Here is a 21132-nt window from a genome sequence, read left to right as displayed (position 1 = left end):
AACTCAGCAAACTATAAAACCTGGATGAAATGGACAACTTCCTAGAAAGATATCAGGTACCAAAGTTAAATCAGGATCACATTAACCATCTTAACAGCACAATTTCCCCTAAAGAAATAGAAGCAGACATTAATAGTCTCCCAACAAAAAAAGCCCAGGACCAGATGGGTTTAGTGCAGAGTTCTATCAGACCTTCAAAGAAGACCTAATTCCAACTCTTCACAAACTATTCCACAAAATAGAAACAGAAGGTACTCTACCCAATTCAGACTATGAAGCCACAATTACTCTGATACCTAAACCACACAAAGATGCAACAATGACAGAGAACTTCAGACCAATTTCCTTTATGAATATCGATGCAAAAATACTCAATAAATCCTAGCAAACTCAATCCAAGAACACATCAAAATGATCATCCAACATGACCAATTAGTCTCAACTCCAGGGATGCAGGGATGGTTTACAATATGGAAATTCATCAACGTAATCAAGTATATAAACAAACTCAAAGACAAAAAATCACATGATCATCTCTTTAGATGCTGAGAAAGTATTGGACAAAATCCAACGCCCCTTTATGATAAAAGTCATAGATAGATCAGGAATTCAAAGTCCATGCCTATACATAATAAAAGCAGTATTACAGTATTACTACAGCAAACCATTAGCCAACATCAAATTAAATGGAGAGAAGCTGGAAGCAATCCCACTAAAATCAGGGACAAGACAAGCCTGCCTACTTTCTCCCTACCTATTCAATATAGTACTTGACGTCCTAGCCAGAGCAATTCAACAACAAAAGGAGATCAAGGGGATACAAATTGGAAAGAAAGAAGTCAAAATATCACTATTTGCAGATGATATGATATTATATATAAGTGACCCTAAAAATTCCACCAGAGAACTCGTAAACCTGATAAACAGCTTCAGTGAAGTAGCTGGATATAAAATTAATTCAAACAAATCATTGGCCTTTCTCTATACAAAGGATAAACATGATGAGAAAAAAATTAGGGAAACAACACCCTTCACAATAGTCACAAAAAATATAAAATACCTTGGTGTGACTCTAACTAAGGAAGTGAAAGATCCGTATGATTAAGAGCTTCAAGTCTCTGATAAAAGAAATTGAAGAAGATCTAAGAGGATGGAAAGATCTCCCATGCTCATGGATTAGCAGAATTAATGTAGTAAAAATGGCTATCCTGCCGAAAGCAATCTACAGATTCAATGCAATCCCCATCAAAACTCCAACTCAATCAATACTTCACAGAGTTAGAAAGGCCAATTTGCAAATTCATCTGGAATAACAAAAAACTTAGGATAACAAAAACTATTCTCAACAGTAAAGAACCTCTGGTGGAATCACCATGTCTGACCTCAGGCTGTACTACAGAGCAATTGTGATAAAAACTCCATGGTACTGGTACAGCAACAGACATGTATATCAATGGAATAGAGCTGAAGACTCAGGAATGAACCCACACACCTATGGTTACTTGATCTTTGACAGGGGAGCTAAAATTATCCAGTTTCCAGTGGATAGCATATTCAACAAATGGTGCTGCCACAACTGGTGGTTATCATGTAGAAGAATGCAAATCAATCCATTCTTATCTCTTTGTACAAAGCTCAAGTCTAAGTGGATCAAAGAACTCCACATAAAAGCAGAGACACTGAAATTTATAGAGGAGAAAGTGGGGAAAGCTTCAAAGATATGGTCACAGGGGAAGAATTCCTAAACAGAACAGTAAAGGCCTGTGCTGTAAGATCAAGAATCGATAAATAGGACCTCATAAAATTGCAAAGTTTCTGTAGGGCAAAAGATACTATCAATAAGACAAAAAGGCCACCAACAGATTGGGAAGGAATTTTTACCAATGCTAAATCAGATAGGGGACTAATATCCAATGTATACAAAGAGCTTATGAAGCTGAACTCCAGAAACTCAAATAATCACATGAAAATATGGGGTACAGAGCTAAAAAAAGAATTCTCAACTGAGGAATACCAGGGGGCTGAGAAGCACTTGATAAAAAGGTTCAACATCCTTAATCATCAGGGAAATGGAAATCAAAAGAAACCTGAGATTCTACCTCACACCAGTCAGATGGCTAGGACCAAAAATTCAGGTGACAGCAGATGCTGTAGAGGATGTGGAGAAAGAGGAACACTCTTCTATTACTGGTGGGATTGCAAGCTTGTAAAACCTCTCTGGATATCAGTCTGGTGGTTCCTCAAAAAACTGGACATAGTACTACTTGAAGATCCAGCAATACCTCTCCTGGGCATATACCCAGAAGATGTTCCAACTAGTATTAAGGTCACATATTCCACTATCTTCATAGCAGTCTAATTTAAAATAGCCAGAAGCTGTAAAGAACCCAGATGTCACTTAACAAAGTAATGGGTACAGAAAATGTGGTACATTTACACAATAGAGTTCTACTCAGCTATTAAAACAAGGGATTTATGAAATTCTTAGGCAAATGGATAGATCTGGAGGATATCATCCTGAATGAGTTACCCAATCACAAAAGAGCTCACATAATATGTGCTCACTGATAAGTGGATATTAGCCCAGAAATGTAGAATACCCAAGTTACAATTTGTATAACACATGAAACTCAAGAAGAAGGAAGACCAAAGTGTGGATACTTCGATCCTTCTTAGAATGGCGAACAAAATACACTTGGAAGGAGTTACAGAGACAAATTCTGTAACCTCAGGCAAACAGAGGTAGAGTTAGAAGATGAAATGTTCAAGATGAAGAATGGCTAAAATATCTCACAGAAAAAAAAAAATGCCTATCAGTCAAGAGAATTCAAACATTGGATAACGATAGGAGATGATAAAGTGTTAAAGACTGTTCCACAGGAGGACAACAACCATTTTTTATATGGCTCAGACCTCTTAAAACTAGAAGATAAATGATGTTCTTAGTGTACCATTCTCCCTTTCACATTTGGTGAATGGTACATCTCAATTTGTAGGTGGATGTAGAAATGATTTAGAAAATTTATAAATCCAAATTAAGAATGTAATATACTATTTTCTTTCTCTTTATACAGCAGAATGCATAAACCGATGTTGGTTAACACAAAAGAGATATTACAGTGCATGGTTAATTTCCTTATAATCTATATATGGTAATTTGAAAATAAAGTTCTTTTTTCCTCATGTATAAAAGTAAATGAAGTAAACTGCATATCTTTGGATTATTAGGCTTGCATTATATCTGTGTGAATTATCTTGAAGTTAAACAGTGACTTGCCCTAAAGAAGTAAGCATAAAAACATGTGAGAAAAGTGAAAAGTGAGGTATGCTTGTAACAACATGAAATAATTTAGTGTGAATCCTGTATATATTTGAAAAGTGAATAAAGAGTGAAAATACAGGGGAAAGAATACTTATAAAATAGAGCTGAACTTAATATTGATAGATGTTTTGCATTCTTCTATGTAAGTATAACGAGGCCTTAATAAATCAATATCAAAGAGAGAAATCATCATTCTTTTCAACTTGGGCAAAAGAAAAAACAGACATCTATTCATGTACAGTACCTGTTTCAAGCATGTACACAGCCATATTATTTTTATACTTAATTATTCCTTTTAAATTTGCTTAAATGTTATTGTGAGTACTTCTAATTAAGTGTGTCTTAAATTCCAGTTAGTACAAAATTTATTGATATTTGAGGGACTTCATACCACCTTTACCATGTTATTGATACTGCAATTTATTTAATACTCTGAGCTGATGGCTGGTTTGTCAGATTCTCAGAAACAATGGTCTCTTGACTTTTCTCCTCTGCCTTTAAAAGATTTCATCTTCTTTTAAATATAATTAGCTAGAGTTTTACTTTATATTTTATATTCAGGAAAATGTTGTTTTTCAATTTTTAATAAATTCAGTTGTTTTATTTGGAGAAGTAAAAATATATGTAAAAAATTCAAGCTTGCACATCATGCTTTGAAGTTGACTTTAGATTGTAGCAGTTGATTCTCCTTATAAAATCTACTTGCTCAAATTTGTTATACAGACATTAGACAATCAGAGTGTGGCAATGAAATAGATATCGTGGTGGGTGTTCATGAAATCCTAATACTCATCTACCATCCTGTGGCACTGAATACATCAGTCATGTACCATTTATGATAGATTTTTTTTTCCATTTGAAAAGTATAAAAGTTGAAGCATCATTGAAGTTTGAATCTATTTAATGGAAACTAGTTTTATTTGTCACCTAATTTCTATTTGAAAAACAGATGTATACTGATAATATTATCTATTTAATCACATTAAACAGTAGTTTTATGTATATGCACACACCACATATATGCTTGAATATTATATAGTATGAATTTATGTTTAGACTTTGCATACTATTTAATTTCATGAATGGATTAAATTTTGTTACATTTCTGTGTATACTCGGAGTTTGTTTACTATTATCAGAACAATATGAAACTTATGGGTAATGTTTAAAAGCTGTAATGTCAGTATTCAGGAAGCAGAGGATCTTCTGTGAGTTGTAGATGAGTCTGAGTTATATTTGGAGACTTTCTGTTAAAATGACAATAGAAAAGACAACCCAAGTCTAGGAGGCTTTTTGATATTATTTAAATCTTATAAATGTTTATATATAATATATGAAATGTGTCAATATATTCTCTTGCTTAAAAAACTGCTAGGATAATGTGTGTGTGTGTGTGTGTGTGTGTGTGTGTGTGTGTGTGTGTGTGTGTGTGTATGTGTGAGTGTATGTGACATAAAAAAAATTGGAAATGATTTTAAAGACAAGTAGATAACTCCTTTAATAAAATGCTTACTTTTAGAAAGAGTATAAACAGACTCTCAATTATTCTCTTTCTTATCTTGTGTTCGTGCTATCAAGATCCTTGGTATCATGAATTTTATTGTTTGTAAAATTCCTATAGTAGTAAGTTAATGTTTTGCCTATGTTGAGCTTCCAAGGCCCTTTCAACAGAATACTAAAACTGCATAATTTTGAAATAAAAATTCTGTTTACCTTCTTTTAAATTATTTATATCCTGGGGTGCTTCTTCACTTTCAATATATTCCACAAGAAAAAGAAAGTATTTAAATTACGAAAAAGGAACATACTATACACTGCTATGAAGAGTGATAAATTCTCTGGGATAACTTAGCCCACATTTCTTTCTTTCTTTTTTTTTTCTTTTTTTTTTTTTTTTGTTACGTATTTTCCTCAATTACATTTCCAATGCTATCCCAAAAGTCCCCCATACCCCCCACCCCACTTCTCTACCCACCCATTCCCGTTTTTTTGGCCCTGGCGTTCCCTTGTACTGGGGCATATAAAGTTTGCGTGTCCAATGGGCCTCTCTTTCCTGTGATGGCCAACTAGGCCATCTTTTGATACATATGCAGCTAGAGTCAAGAGTCCCGGGGTACTGGTTAGTTCATAATGTTGATCCACCTATAGGGTTGCAGATCCCTTTAGCTCCTTGGGTACTTTCTCTAGCTCCTACATTGGGAACCTTGTGATCCATCCACTAGCTGATTGTGAGCATCCACTTCTGTGTTTGCTAGGCCCCGGCATAGTCTCACAAGAGACAGCTATATCTGGGTCCTTTCAGCAAAATCTTGCTAGTGTATACAATGGTGTCAACATTTGGAAGCTGATTATGGGGTGGATCCCTGGATATGGCAGTCTCTAGAGAGTCCATCCTTTTGTCACAGATCCAAACTTTGTCTCTGTAACTCCTTCCATGGGTGTTTTGTTCCCAATTCTAAGAAGGGGCACAGTGTCCACACTTTGGTCTTCATTCTTCTTGAGTTTCATGCGCTTAGCAAATTGTATCTTATCTTGGGTATCCTAAGTTTTGGGCTAATATCCACTTATCAGTGAGTATATATTGTGTGAGTTCCTTTGTGATTGTGTTACCTCACGCAGGATGATGCCCTCCAGGCCCATCCATTTGCCTACGAATTTCATAAATTCATTCTTTTTAATAGCTGAGTAGTACTCCGTTGTGTAAATGTACCACATTTTCTGTATCCATTCCTCTGTTGAGGGGCATCTGGATTCTTTCCAGCTTCTGGCTATTATAAATAAGGCTGCTATGAACATGGTGGAGCATGTGTCCTTCTTACCGGTTGGGACATCTTCTGGATATATGTCCAGGAGAGGTATTGCTGGATCCTCCGGTAGTTCTATGTCCAATTTTCTAAGGAACCGCCAGAATGATTTCCAGAGTGGTTGTACAAGCTTGCAATCCCACCAACAATGGAGGAGTGTTCCTCTTTCTCCACATACTCGCCAGCATCTGCTGTCACCTGAATTTTTGATCTTAGCCATTCTGACTGGTGTGAGGTGGAATCTCAGGATTGTTTTGATTTGCATTTGCCTGATGATTAAGGACGTTGAACATTTTTTCAGGTGCTTCTCTGCCATTCGGTATTCCTCAGGTGAGAATTCTTTGTTCAGTTCTGAGCCCCATTTTTAAAGGGGTTATTTGATTTTCTGGAGTCCACCTTCTTGAGTTCTTTATATATATTGGATATTAGTCCCCTATCTGATTGAGGATAGGTAAAGATCCTTTCCCAATCTGTTGGTGGTCTTTTTGTCTTATTGACAGTGTCTTTTGCCTTGCAGAAGCTTTGCAGTTTTATGAGGTCCCATTTGTCAATTCTCGATCTTACAGTGCAAGCCATTGATGTTCTATTCAGGAATTTTTCCCCTGTGCCCATATCTCCAAGGCTTTTCCGAACTTTCTCCTCTATAAGTTTCAGTGTCTCTGGTTTTATGTGAAGTTCCTTGATCCACTTAGATTTGACCTTAGTACAAGGAAATAGGAATGTATTGATTCACATTCTTCTACATTATAGCAACCAGTTGTGCCAGCACCATTTGTTGAAAATGCTGTATTTCTTCCACTGGATAGTTTTAGCTCCCTTGTCGAAGATCAAATGACCATAGGTGTGTGGGTTCATTTCTGGGTCTTCAATTCTATTCCATTGTTCTACTTGTCTGTCACTATACCAGTACCATGCAGTTTTTATCACTATTGCTCTGTAGTAAATCTTTAGTTCAGACATGGTGATTCCACCATAGGTTCTTTTATCCTTGAGAACAGTTTTTGCTATCCTAGGTTTTTTGTTATTCTAGATAAATGTGCAGATTGCTCTTTCTAATTCGTTGAAGAATTGAGTTGGAATTTTGATGGGGATTGTATTAAATCTGTAGATTGCTTTTGGCAAGATAGCCATTTTTACTATATTGATCCTGCCAATCCATGAACATGGGAGATTTTTCCATCTTCTGAGATCTTCTTTAATTTTTTTCTTCAGAGACTTGAAGTTCTTATCATACAGATCTTTCACTCCCTTAGTTAGAGTCAAGCCAAGGTATTTTATATTATTTGTGACTATTGAGAAGGGTGTTGTTTTCCTAATTTCTTTCTCAGCATGTTTATTCTTTGTGTAGAGAAAGGCCATTGACTTCTTTGAGTTAATTTTATATCCAGCTACTTCACTGAAGCTGTTTATCAGGCTTAGGAGTTCTCTGTTGGAATTTTTAGGGTCACTTATATATACTATCATATCATCTGCAAAAAGTGATATTTTGACTTCATCTTTTCCAATTTGTATCCCCTTGATCTCCTTTTGTTGTTGAATTGCTCTGGCTCGGACTTCAAGTACAATGTTGAATAGGTATGGGGAGAGTGGACAGCCTTGTCTAGTCCCTGATTTTAGTTTGATTGCTTCAAGCTTCTCACCATTTACTTTCATGTTGGCTACTGGTTTGCTGTAGATTGCTTTTATCATGTTTAGGTATGGGCCTTGAATTCCTGATCTTTCCAAGACTTTTATCATGAATGGGTGTTGGGTCTTGTCGAATGCTTTTTCTGCATCTAACGAGATGATCATGTGGTTTTTGTCTTTGAGTTTGTTTATATAATGGATTACATTGATGGATTTTCGTATATTAAACCATCCCTTTATCCCTGGAATAAAACCTACTTGGTCAGGATGGATGATTGCTTTAATGTGTTCTTGGATTCGGTTAGCGAGAATTTTATTGAGGATTTTTGCATCTATACTCATAAGGGAAATTGGTCTGAAGTTCTCTATCTTTGTTGGATCTTTCTGTGTTTTAGGTATCAGAGTAATTGTGGCTTCATAAAATGAGTTGGGTAGAGTTCCTTCTACTTCTATTTTGTGGAATAGTTTGTGCAGAACTGGAATTAGATCTTCTTTGAAGGTCTGGTAGAACTCTGCACTAAACCCATCTGGTCCTGGGCTTTTTTGGCTGGGAGACTATTAATGACTGCTTCTATTGCTTTAGGGGATATGGGACTGTTTAGATCGTTAACTTGATCCTGATTTAACTTTGGTATTTGGTATCTGTCTAGAAATTTGTCCATTTCGTCCAGGTTTTCCTGTTTTGTTGAATATATTCTTTTGTAGAAGGATCTGATGGTGTTTTGGATTTCTTCAGGATCTGTTGTTATTTCTCCCTTTTCATTTCTGATTTTGTTAATTAGGATGTTGTGCCTGTGCCCTCTAGTGAGTCTAGCTAAGAGTTTATCTATTTTGTTGATTTTCCCAAAGAACCAACTCCTCGTTTGGTTAATTCTTTGAATAGTTCTTCTTGTTTCCACTTGGTTGATTTCACCCCTGAGTTTGATTATTTCCTGCCCTCTACTCCTCTTGGGTGAATTTTCTTCCTTTTTTTCTAGAGCTTTTAGATGTGTTGTCAAGCTGCTAGTGTGTGCTCTCTCCAGTTTCTTTTTGGAGGCACTCAGAGCTATGAGCTTCCCTTTTAGAAATGCTTTCATTGTGTCCCATAGGTTTGGGTATGTTGTGGCTTCATTTTCATTAAACTCTAAAAAGTCTTTAATTTCTTTCTTTATTCCTTCCTTGACCAAGTTATCATTGAGAAGAGTGTTGTTCAGTTTCCACATGAATTTTGGCTTTCCATTATTTATGTTGTTATTGAAGATCAGCCTTAGTCGATGGTGGTCTGATCGGATGCATGAGACAATTTCAATTTCTTTTTATCTGTTGAGGCCTGTTTTGTGACCAATTATATGGACAATGTTAAAGAAGGTCCCGTGAGGTGCTGAGAAGAAGGTATATCCTTTTGTTTTAGGATAAAATGTTCTGTAGATATCTGTTAAGTCCATTTGTTTCATAGCTTCTGTTAGTTTCACTGTGTCCCTGTTTAGATTCTGTTTCCACGATCTGTCCATTGATGAAAGTGGTGTGTTGAAGTCTCCCACTATTATTGTGTGAGGTGCAATGTGTGCTTTGAGCTTTACCAAAATGTCGTTAATGAATGTAGCTGCTCTTGTATTTGGAGCATAGATATTCAAAATTGAGAGTTCCTCTTGGAGGATTTTACCTTTGATGAGAATGAAGTGTCCCTCCTTGTCATTTTTGATAACTTTGGGTTCGAAGTCGATTTTATTAGATATTAGAATGGCTACTCCAGCTTGTTTCTTCAGAACATTTGCTTGGAAAATTGTTTTCCAGCCTTTCACTTTGAGGTAGTGCCTGTCTTTTCCCCTGAGATGGGTTTCCTGTAAGCAGCAGAATGTTGGGTCCTGTTTGTGTAGCCAGTCTGTTAGTCTGTGTCTTTTTATTGGGGAATTGAGTCCATTGATATTAAGAGATATTAAGGAAAAGTAATTGTTGCTTCCTTTTATTTTTGTTGTTAGAGTTGGCATTCTGTTCTTGTGGCTGTCTTCTTTATTGTTTGTTGAGTGATTACTTTCTTGCTTTTTCTAGGGCATGATTTCCATCCTTGTATGGGTTTTCTTTTTTTTTTTTTTTTTCTGTTATTATCCTTTGAAGGGCTGGATCGTGGAAAGATAACGTGTGAATTTGGTTTTATTGTGGAATGCTTTGGTTTCTCCATCTATGGTAATTGAGAGTTTGGCCTGGTATTGTAGCCTGGGCTGGCATTTGTGTTCTCTTAGTGTCTGTATAACATCTGTCCAGGCTCTTCTGGCTTTCATAGTCTCTGGTGAATAGTCTGGTGTAATTCTAATAGGCCTGCTTTTATGTTACTTGACCTTTCTCCCTTACTACTTTTAATATTCTACCTTTATTTAGTGCATTTGTTGTTCTGATTATTATGTGTCGGGAGGAATTTCTTTTCTGGTCCAATCTATTTGGAGATCTGTAGGCTTCTTGTATGTTCATGGGCATATCTTTCTTTAGGTTTTGGGAAGTTTTCTTCTATAATTTTGTTGAAGATATTTGCTGGCCCTTTAATTTGAAAATCTTCATTCTCATCAACTCCTATTATCCATAGTTTTGGTGTTCTCATTGTGTCCTGTATTCCCTGGATGTTTTGAGTTAGGATCCTTTTACGTTTTGTATTTTCTTTGATTGTTGTGCTGATGTTCTCTATGGAATCTTCTGCACCTGAGATTCTCTTCCAAGATGTTCATCTGCTACAAATGTGCAGAAGGCTTAGGTCCAACATGTGCTTGTCTTTTGGCTGGTGATTCAAACTCTAGGAGCAGCCAAGGATCCAAGATATATGACATTGTTGGGGTTTTTGTTTGTTTTTTTTTTTTTGTTTTTGTTTGTTTTTTGTGGAGTCCCTGTCCTCTTTGGGTCCCTCAATCCTTCTCCCAACTCTTCCATAAGATTCCCCAGGCTCCATCTAATATTTAGGTGTGGGATCTCTGCATCTCTTTCCATTAGCTGCTGGACAGAGCCTCTCAAAGGATAGCTATGCCACATTACTGTTATGCATGTTCTTTTGTGTCTGGGTTACCTCACTCAGGATAGTGCTAGTTTCATCCATTTGTCAGCAAAATTTATGATGACTCTAAGATTCTGCCTTACAACCATCAGAATTTCTAAGATCAAAAGTTCAAAGTATAACATATTCCTTACAACATTTTAGAGAATGGAGAACACTCCTGCACTGCTGGTGGAAGGACAATTTTGTACAACCACTCTTGAAATCAATTTGGAAGTTTCTCAGAAGGTAGGGAATTTTTTCTACTTCAAGATCCAGCTATACCACTGCTGGGCATAAACCCAAGAGACACTTCAGCAACCCACAAGAACACAAGCTCTGCTATATTCATAACAGGTTTTATTTGTAAAAGGCTGAAAATAGAAACAACTCAGATGTCTCAACTGACTATTAACACAGAAAATGTAGCATGTCTGCACAATGTAATACCATTCATCCACAATACTGCTAGTGAAATATCTATTGACAGTTATGGTATCTATGTGAAAACTCTTAAATTCTACTACTTTATACTTAAGAAAATTTCTAAGAATCATTCATACAGACTTTATGGCAGATTCTGGCCCCAGAATCTACAATATGTTTAACTTACTATGGGGGCTTAATGTGAGTTGAAGCTGATTAGATAAAGGATTATATAAATGATCACAAACACACACTCACACACACACACACACACACTTTACTATTATTCTTTGAAAGACACTTTGAAATTCCATATGAAAATAGAGCATTCTATTTTAAATAAAAAGCATTCATGAAAGTGGTTAAACATTGAGTGAATGTTGTACCTCCCAGAATCTCACTTAATTTTAAGACACAGAGATACTAAGAGAGGATAATAATCTTTAAGAAACTTGAACTTTAAAACTTATTTAGCCAGACTGTAAAACTCAAATTTTGAACTAATATTGCATGTGAATGTTAAAAATTAAATTGACATCTCTAACTGAAACATGAAACAACTTCTGTCAAGGAATAACCTAAAACTTTAGATGAAATAAAAAATATATACAGACATCTGAGAGTTTTAAATAATGCTATGAAATCCAGGCTTTATTGGGTTTTTAAAATATTCTTTGAATTTTGTATATCTTTACAATGCATTTTATAACACTTTTTTTACTACCGCCTTCTAAATACATCTAGTACACCACTCAACTTCATCCTGACATCATATTTTTGTTGTTACTAGTATTATCCATTTGAATAAATTTACTAATGCCTACATGCATATGCTTATGGCGTTATCTACCAGAGTATGGACAACTGACCATCAAATATCTATTCAATGTAGACGGATGCTCCCTCTCTCAGATACTATGGTATGCTAACATTTTCCCAAGGTGATTTCATTGTGCCCATCACCAATCAGGACTTGAATTTGATTGGTATTGAATAGGCTTTTTGTCTTAAAGTGTACAACAGGCAAACCATGTCCTGAAGTCTTCATTTTACAGCTCTCTTCTCACACACCAGCATTTATGTTCTTATAGCCCAGTTCTCCCTGTTCCTTGAGCCTTGAGTAGGGGAGGTCAATATGAATTATTCATTCACAGTTGAGAACTCAAGAGTATTTTTACTTGATACTTTAAATAATTATGGGTTTGTGCAGTGACCAAATTTTCATTATAAACTGGAAAAACAACAAAACAAATCCATTTTGACTGGAGTTGAGAGTAACACAATTCTATGGCTTTAGACATAAGTTGAAATTCAAGACAATGAACTTTTTTCATAACAGCAGTAGCCTAACCATTTGACCATATGATCTCCTAAATCATGACTGGGTTTACAGTACCAGTCACAAAAAAAAAAAATCTCTCTTTCTAAAGGAAATTCAGAGACAAAAATAGAGCTGAGACTGAAGGAAAGACCATCCAGTAACCAGCCCTATTTGGAATCCAACACATGTGCAGTCACCAATCACTGATATTACTACTAATGCCATATGCTTGCACACAGGAGCCTAGCATGGATTTTCTCAGAGAAACTCTATCAGCAGCTGACAGAGACAGATGTAAATATTTACAGCCAACCATTGGACTGAGGTCTGGAACTCCTAGAGAAGGATTGAAGAAGCTGAAAGGGATGGCAATCTCATAGGAAGAAAAACAGAATCAACTAACCTGGACCCCTTAGAGCTCCCAGAGACTGGGCCACTATCCAAAGAGCAATCATTGGGTGGTCCATGGCCTCTGGACCATATGTAGCAGAGAAGTGCCTTGGCTGGCCTCAGTGGGAGATAATGTACCTAATAATTTAGAAACTTGATACACAAGGGAAGGGCAAGGCTGGCAGAGGTGAAGAGCAACCTTGTGGAGGCAAAGGAGAGATGAGAAAGGGTGAAAAACAATGGGAAGAGAGATGGGGTAGAAGGGCAACATTTGGAACGTAAGTAAATAAAATAACTTAATAAAAAATAAAGGCAGGAAAAAAGACTTTACAGTGAATAAAGTTTAATATTATATTAAATCAGAAAGCAGTTAGCTACCCCTCTATACTACTATCATGCTAGTGAGCATATCTCACAAATGAGTCTGGTCTTGTAGCCTAGAAGGTTCATTTTGAGATAAGTCTTTTTATATTTTTTTATTTCCATAATCCTGCATTGCAACTTCTGACATAATGTAAGCAAGTCATCAGGAGAGAATTTCCTTATCAATTCAGATAGATTTCTCCATCTTTTTTCATTGAAAATTAGTGATAATTTCATATCTACTTATTCTGGGCAATGAAAAACTACAATGTGAACAGTTGTTATGGGAGCATCTAATTGTGGGACGCCCTGACAAACAATTTCCAGAGAGACATCCCATTATTTGTTGTTTCTTTCATTCATATTACAGTAGTGATTTGAATGTGATATTTACCCATACATTCATGTATTTAAAAGTTTTGTCCCTGGCAGGTGAAGCTGTTTGGGAACACAAGGAAGCTTTCAAAAGGTGAAAATTGGAAGGAGAAGTACTTGGCTTGGAGCAGTCTTAATGTTTTGCAATCCTTCTTGTTCATTCTCCGCAACCATATTGAATGTACTGGCTGGTTTTATGTGTCAACTTGACAGAAACTGGAGTTATCACAGAGAAAAGAGCCTCCGTTGAGGAAATTTCTCCATGAGATACAGCTGTAAGAAATGTTTCTCAACTATTGATCAAGTGGGGAGGGCCCATTGTAGGTGCTGCCATCCCTAGGCTTCTAGTCTTAGGTAGTATAAGAAAGCAAGCTGAGCAAGCCAGAGGAAGCAAGCCAGTAACACTCCTTTATGAGCAGCATCAGCTTCTGCTTCCTGACCTACTTGAGTTCTGGTCCTGACTTCCTTTAGTGATGAACAGCAGTGTGGAAGTGTAAGCTGAATAAACCCTTTCCTCCACAGCGTGCTTCTTGGTCATGGTGTTTTTGCAGGGATAAAACCCTGATTAAGACACTGAAGATATAATAGCAATGATTAGCCTCCTGATTTGTGACCATGGATGGTAACCCTTCTGTAACTAATGTCAAGGTAAATACTTTCTCTTTTAAATAGCTTATAAAGAGTGCTTTATCACAGGAAAAGTAGAGAAATTTGGATAATATATGTAAATTTCATTTTCTAGTAATTAGGTAAATAGTTATATAAAACATAAAATTGAAGTACTGATGCTTGCTTTTGTTAACATTTATCACCATGAAATTCAATCTGGTAATCTGTACTAAAATCTGAGTTTCAGTGATCGAAAAAATATCTAAATAGCACCAGTGAATAATTTTGTTTTGCCAGCAGAATTTGTTTGGGCAGAGGAGTAAAAGAATTCACAATAATTGATTTGCATAAAGATAATAACACTTATTGTATACTTACTGTATTCAATTCTACTAGTGTTTTTGTACAGAAAAGAAAGCATTGTGGTGGATACATTATTAATCAACAAACAGTGGAAGAAACAGTGACATCTTCCCTTCCTTTTACAAACCTCTCCCTCCCCCGCCCAATCCTTACTGATCTTCTCTGTATTGCAGGACAATTCTGTGGAGTTAATATAATTTGTTTCCTGATTGGTGTATTATGTTTAGCTTTCTCATACACATTTCTTTATCAACTTGATTAGTCGGAATTGATACTGCTGTCTGTGATTGGATATTTGGATTAAATGGTTTCTTCAAACATGCATAAAGGAATAGCTTTGATTATGTTACTCTTTCTATGTGGTAAGTACTGAAGAAATAAATTGAGCTTAAAAGGAAGCACGAGGGTAGAAGAGATACCCTTGCCCTGACATGGTAAGATATAAAGAATGAGAGGAATTAGAAAATCTAAGCATGCCCCCAGTGATCTGATTGATTCCATTCTGCTCCCCGGATAGAAGTCATTAGTAAACAGGAAGCTCTGATGATTCTGTTATTCTGTAGTTTGACATTCTTTGGTACATAAAGGAAGCAACAGAGAAGTGGAAGAATCAGACACCGTTGGTACACTCTTAGGGCCATGACACTTCTTCATGTATTGAGAAAGAGAACCCTTAGTATTTAACTATTACAGATCTTGTGTAAGCCAAAGATTCTTCAAAACTAATCTACAAGTGTTAAAAGGTTTGGTAGGTCTAGGAAGTTAAGATTCCTCAATCCTTAATAATACTTGCGGTTACTGATTTGATAACTGTGAGTTGAGCTCTCTAATGCTTAACAGAAGTTCCTTTACAGGACCTGGACTGAAGTAACTGAGTACTTGTAACTCTTATATCTAAATATATTGTTTGTCTGGATATCTCTAGGAAAGCAAGATGTACTCAGTCTCCTTACAGCCTTCTTTTCTACTTCAGCCTCAACTTCTGGTTTCTCTCTCTCTCTCTCTCTCTCTCTCTCTCTCTCTCTCTCTCTCTCTCTCTTTTCCTCTCTGTCTCGGGCTTGTTTTTTTCTCTATATATCTCTGTCTTGTTCTTGATCTCTTGCTCTCACATTTTTCTCTGTAATTATACATGTTTCTGTCCAGGAAAGGACTTGAGCTCCTTTGCTGAGTCTTGTTCTGTCCTAGCCATTGCAGGTACTTTCAATGCTTATGTTGCCACTGTGTCTGTCACTTTGCTAATTTCCTGGCTTTACACTCTTGCCACTTGACCTGAGCCCAGCCAAACTTTGCCTTTCTTCTTGTGAGGAGCTATGTGTGTTATAATGAATGTATAGTACATGTTGGCCAGAAGTGAACCTTACAAAGTAGCTTTTGCTGCTTCTTGTACAAGAAAGAGTGTTAGCTGAATATGTTTCATTCCATTTGCCAATTTGTATCTGTATAAATTACACAGAATCATTACTTTTGAAACAGTCATAACATTCCCTCAGCTAGGCCAGCACCAGAGGTGTTTCCCTTTGGTTTGAATGGGAATGTTTACAGTCTTAACTAGAAGTAACCTATTACATGTTGAAACAAGCAGTTGTGTAGCTTCCCCTAAGCATTCAAGGCGAGGCTAAGTGGCTAATGTACCTAGTATGTCAAATAGCATCTTAGGTGATATTCCCTCTGAATTTTTAACTGAGTCCCCACATCTCCATCTCCCAATACCTTTGCTCATTTGTTGAAAGTAAATATTCTGCTCACTTGAACTAAATAATATATAATTTCTCATTACTACTAATAATTTGAGTTGTGTTTAACACTGTTCTACAACTGCACACCATACAATGTAGAGTTCAGTGGCCTCAGTTCTCTAGAGCCCCTGCTATACTGTTTGTATTCATTTCCATTGATTCTCTTCAGCCCTTCTGCTTTGCTATGATATTCTCCACTGTGTACTAACACAGAGACATCTCTGAAAATCTATATGAAGCTGTATGAAACTTTGTATTAATGAATTACATTGATTTCCTTAAATTTATTCTAATGGGATGGGTATGATGTCTTATATTTGAACTCCGATTACTGAAACTTTTCTACAATAAATGATTCAATTATCATGATGCAAACATTTAGCAAAAGTCTTTAGACAATTTTAAATTAAGATAAATGGCAATTTTATCATTCATAAAATGTTACTGCACTTCCCTGATGATTAAGGATGCTGAACATTTTTTCAGGTGCTTCTCAGTCATGCAGTATTCCTCAGGTGAGAATTCTTTGTTTAGCTCTGAGCCCCATTTTTTAATAGGGTTATTTGTTTTTCTGGAGTCCACCTTCTTCAGTTCTTTATATATATTGGATATTAGTCCCCTATCTGATTTAGGATACGTAAAGATCCTTTCCGAATCTGTTGGTGGCCTTTATGTCTTATTGATGATGTTTTCTTGCCTTACAGAAGCTTTGCAATTTTATGAGGTCCCATTTGTCAATTCTCGATCTTACAGCACAAGCCATTGCTGTTTTATTCAGGAATTTTTCCCCTGTGCCCATATCTTCAAGGCTTTTCCCCACTTTCTGCTCTATCAGCATCCTTAATCATCAGGGAAATGCAAATAAAAATTAACCTGTCCAGCAGGTCAAGTTATTCGTGGGTCTCAAGGGGACTCCTCCTAAAACCAAATGGGGGGTGAGAGAGAAAGGAAGCCAAGCACAGAAAAGACACAGAGTCAATCTGAATCTTGTCAAGGCTTTGTTTTATTCAGCAAAACTTGTAGTTTTTATACAAAAAGATCAAAGGGAAATAACCCTTACGCAGAAGGGCAGGGGAGGGGGCAGTGGTAATTTTCCTTGGTGACTACAATGATATCTAAAAGTACATATTGTGGTTATGACATCTGCTGTTTGTGTCAGTTAGGGCTGGCGTCATCTTTTGGTAATTGTTGGTGACCTTCATCTGGACTTAGTCAGCTTGAGGAGGCAGTCCATCTGGGAACAGTCCGTTGGTGACCTTTGTCTGGACTTAGTCACCTTGGGAAGGAGGTCCAATTTTATGTTCTAAGACTTGGTAGTTCACTTGGATTATTATAAAGAATTTAGTTTTGGCTCCCAACATCTCCCTCGTCTGTATTAATTTAGTAAGGCCAAGTCTACTAAGGGTGATGGAATAGTTTGTTAATCTTGTGATGAATGGGCTTTAACCATTTGAGTGGGGGAGCACTGACCTGATTCCTCCTGTGGAGGCTGTGATGACCCACACTTGTGGCTCTTCGTACCTTTGGGGAAGGCGGGGCAGAACCATAGGAATTTAGAACTCCCATTGGGTCGACACAGAGGACCAGATCACAATCAAGTTTATATACCAACCCCTTTTTAATCAGGTATGACTCTCAGGGAACTCAGAAGTGGTCAAATTTGACCTTCCCTTGCGGTGCTTAGCCTCGCACCCAGCTGGTGCCTCTGCTGTGTTTGTGTCATTATGAACCAGCATGCACAGCTCTGAGTTCTGTGCAGACCCTAAAGGGGGTCCTTATCAACCCTAGAGTTTAGCTAGGCCTCGAGGTAAAAACGCTAAAAGCCAAATCAAGGGGAGGGGGGTCTTCAGGTCAGCTCGAATTATTTTAAGAGGTTATGGAAGTTGAACCTCTCTCCCCAAGGTGAGGGCTCCCATGAGGTGTCACGGCTGGAGGTTCTTCTTTGTACGTCTTGGTATCCAGACGATGGTAATGAACTTAAACAGATTTATCGGAAAGAGCAGAATCTATCTGTGATTTAACAAGACGAGTTAATCATTGAAAAGCCCAAGGACCAAAAGAAATTAATAGTAGGAATCCAACAAGGGGTCCCAAAATGGAAGGCAATAAGGTGGATAGCCAGGGTGAGGTGGAGAACCAATTCTGATACCAAGACTCTTGTTCTCATTCTCGTTTTCTTTTTTAAGGCTAGCCTTTACCTTGGCAAGGCTATCTTTCACTAATCCTGTCTTGTCCACATATACACAACACTCTTCTCTGAGAGCTGAGCACAATCCTCCCTGCTGTAAAAGGAGCAAATCTAATCCCCTTCTATTTTGTAACACTACTTCAGAAAGGGATGCCAAAGAATCTGTTCACTGATCTATACCTTCTCTTAAATCTTCTAAATCTTGACTAATAGCTGCATTAAGCTCATGATAGCGCTGCACATTTTGTTGGGAAGTAACTAAGGAAGCAATGCCAGTGCCTGTCACTGTAGCCCCCAATCCCAAGAGGACCGCGAGGGTTACCGCATTGACAGGCTCTCTTTTTCTCCTGCGGGGCAATTCTGTGCCCCTTTCCCAAAATCCTAACAAATCATCTGAATCATGAATCTGAAGATTGGGAAACAATTGTAGCAAAACACAATAATCTTTTCTCTTTATTAAATCTTCATTGACTAAATATCGGTTAAGCTATGATCACGGCAGCAGTAATGCCAAAATATCTCTTTTGTCAAAACATAGATAAGGTGGAGGGTGTTTCCACCGGAACAGGGATCCAGCGTGGGATCCGTGCCACCATGGCACGGGTGTTCTTTGTTAAATCCCAACATTGAGAAATCCAACAAGAATCATTGGAACAGACTTCAAATGAATCATTTGAAAGAATAAACAAGAAAGGGGGGTAAACACAGACTGGGGTAGATGGATAATTAATCTGGTTTACCAAAGTTTTATTGAACCCAGTGATCTCTACACCGGTATTAGTATATCCATAAGAGTCCTGGGAGGCATCATGTATTCCCCAATACTGAGCAAATCTTGAGATGCCAGTAAAAGAAGCCTTTCCAACTGCTCCTCCCTGGATAAATATCAAAGGATTGAGTTCTGTACAACTGCCACAGACTCCACAAAGCACCCACTTGTGAAAGGGATGCATTCTAAAGTCCTGTATGAAAAGTCCCTTTTTCATAACAAATTCCTTCTCTGGGTCATCTATCATGTTTGGAGAAAAGGAAAAGGTTTTACTCTGATCTGCCCAACGAGTGATGGAGGATTGACAATCAGAGCAAGGCAGTATCAGCCCTTCATCTTCCAAGCTACAATGAGGGGCTATTTTTGGTTGGTGTGGACGTTCTTTGTCTGAAAAGTTAGGTGGTAGAAATGTACCATTAACCCAATTTACCTCGTGCCAAAAGGTCCGATTTGTAAAGGTTATCTCTACATTGGAAGTATCTTGGGTTGTGCTCACCCAACCTCTTCGATGCTCATTAAACTTCCCCAAAGCTCGGGCTGTGAGGTTGATACAATTTCCTGGTCCATTAATTTGAAAACATAAAGAACCCTGTTCTAGTAAAGAGCGATTTTCTCCTAATGGTGCTCGGGTGGGATCATAGGGTAAATATGGCAAATCCACTGTTTTATTAGTAGTAAAGAATTTTGGAAAAACTATAGCATCATGGCGAACTGGCATTGGTTTAGGGAAAGTCGAGAGAATAGCCCATCTCTGCTCGCCCATTATACTAGGAACCTGAGACAAGTTCAGCATTGTCAGGATCAGGAACAGTCCTTGGGAGGTCAGCATCTTCTGCACCATCCTTGATGAATATCCTGCGGGTGAGTCGTTCCGGAAGCCAAAATGGGTTGTCTTCACTCTGTGGAAAAACACAAACAGCTCCCCAGGATCTGATTAAGATAGGATCCGGGCCTTTCCACTGACCAGTTAAAACATCCTTCCATTTGACCATTTCTTTTGGTCTATCAGGGTCTGAGCTATGTCGCTCAGCTGCAGAGCGTCCCTGCTCGTTGAGATTCAAAAAATTATGTGTAAAGAGTGCCATAGATACCGCTATTCTTGGCACTGAGGGCAGAGTCTCATCAACTCCCCCTTTCTGTTTTATAAGATAAGATTTGAGTGTGCGGTGGGCACGTTCCACAATGCCTTGTCCTTGAGGATTATAAGGAAGGCCAGTCAAGTGAGTGACATCCATTTGATGACAAAATTGTTGAAATTTAGTAGAAGTATATGCTGGCCCATTATCCGTTTTAAGAATTGTGGGCTTGCCCCAAGCACTCCACTCTTCTAGGCAGTGCTGTATAAGATGAGAGGCTTTTTCACCTGTTAAAGGTGTGGCAAACATTACACCAGAGCAGGTGTCAATAGAAACATGTAAATATTGATTTCTCCCAAAGGAGGAAATATGAGTGACATCCATTTGCCAGACCTGTAATGGCCTGACGCCACGAGGGTTTACCCCTACATGAGGAGTAGGTAAAAATTGACCACTACCTCTGCACATAAAGCAGAGGTGCACTAGGACCCTGAAGCCGACAGTCCGGAGACCGAGCAGCAAGCTGGCTTTCCCCAGCCGCTTTTTGCCTTTTTCTGGACTGAGTAGCTTACATTTTATCTTGCTGGTACCTTTCTCCCTTATAACGAACTGCTTCCTCCTCCGAGTCCGTTTCTTCAGAGGCGCTAACTCCTTCATCTGGTTCTGAGTTACTAAGAGTTAGCTGCTTAAATTCATCCAGTGGCGGGTAGAGGCTCCTTTCCTTATGTGCCTCTCCAGCTCGATCTCCCTTCTTCTCTCCCTTTCCATC

The sequence above is a fragment of the Mus musculus genome, chromosome 13, assembly GCF_000001635.26.
Source record: "Mus musculus strain C57BL/6J chromosome 13, GRCm38.p6 C57BL/6J".
Taxonomy (NCBI): Eukaryota; Metazoa; Chordata; class Mammalia; order Rodentia; family Muridae; genus Mus; species Mus musculus.
The sequence above is the reverse complement of the archived record's forward strand: the minus strand, read 5'-3'. Positions refer to the sequence as shown.